Raw genomic sequence first — 1533 nt, forward strand, 5'->3', positions numbered from 1 at the left:
TAAAATTAAACATTAATCTTAAAAGTGTTGCTCAGCTAAAATAAAAAATAAATAAAAAATAAACATTCATTTTTAAATCGAATAAGCTGACGATGCACAGTTCATCATTTCAAATTTAACTTGTGAATGATCCATGATTTTTGTTTTTGTGCAAGTATTTTTTCAAACATTTCGGCAGCAACAGTCTACCTTCCTCAACCACGACCTTAGTCTGGTAAATATTCCTGTTATTTCTCAAAGACACTGGACTCTATTGGAAATAGTCAGTCAAAGACAAATGTATGCATAAAATAACTAACCTCAGAAAATTTGAGCTCAATTGGTCGTCGAAGTTGCGAGATAATAACGAAAGAAAACGTACATTGTCACACGAAGTTGTGTGATTTCAGATGTTTGATTTCGAGACCTCAAAATCTTATTCTGAGGTCTCGAAATCAAATTCGTGGAAAATTACTTCTTTCTCGAAAACTACGTTACTTCAGAGGGAACCGTTTCTCACAATGTTTTATACCATCAACAGCTCTCCATTATACTCGTTACCAAGTAAGGTTTTATGCTGATAATTATTTTGAGTAATTATCAATAGTGTCCACTGCCTTTAAGAGTGTCTAGGAGTAAAAGCCCAAGTCCAAGTAAATAAATTGTAACAAGATGTGTACTTTAAGACTGATTATTTAGTTGATTCTATAGGGTATGTGAATGACTGTTCTCTCCATACTATTGGAGTTGTATCGATAACCTTATATCTTAAGAATGTCTTTTGTTTATTAGGCATCACAGTTATTTTCTACGTACTTTGTTTTTGTTTTGTTGTCTAAGTCCACTTTTGTGCTTTAGCAATAATATGTTCGCCATTTTGGCTGTCAAAGGAGTTGGGATGGTTTCAGGAATGATACAATACCAAACTAGGCTTATTAATAGTGTGGTAGTCTGGAACACTTTGATGCAAAGTTTCATGAGCACCTATAGCCTTTATTGCAAGAGCGCAAAAAGCCATGAAAGGCTAAAAGAATTCGAAAATATTGTAAATCACTATCATTCAAATTTTCCTTTTTTTAATCAGACTACAAATTAAGGTACTACATTAGAACTGCACTTCTGTGTCATAGTCCGATACTGTAAATAATACATTCAAGAAGTACCTAGTTTCCTTGTACCAATTTCCTTAAAAGACGTTTGAACATTGTTGGCTTGGGAAAGTGCCACATTGGCACACTTCTTTGTAGTTAAGAGATGGTGTAACTTTTGTTGTTGTTCTCGATTCGTAAGATCCTTCCGCGGATGGAGTTCAGATGAGTGCTTAATCCGTCAAGTCAATAAGATGGGATTCATTGACCCGGATGCTGGATGGAACAACTACGCGTTACAAATAATAAATTATTGCCTTTCGAAACACTGGCTTTGGCTTCGGCTTGTACTGTGGCTTTGACTCTCGCTTAGGCTCTGGCTTAGGCCATGGGCCCAATTTCATAGAGCAGCTTAAGCAGAAAAATTGCCTAACAACCGGCCTGCTAAGCAGAAATGAGCAGGATA

This window comes from Asterias amurensis, chromosome 18, assembly GCF_032118995.1.
Source record: "Asterias amurensis chromosome 18, ASM3211899v1".
Classification (NCBI taxonomy): domain Eukaryota; kingdom Metazoa; phylum Echinodermata; class Asteroidea; order Forcipulatida; family Asteriidae; genus Asterias; species Asterias amurensis.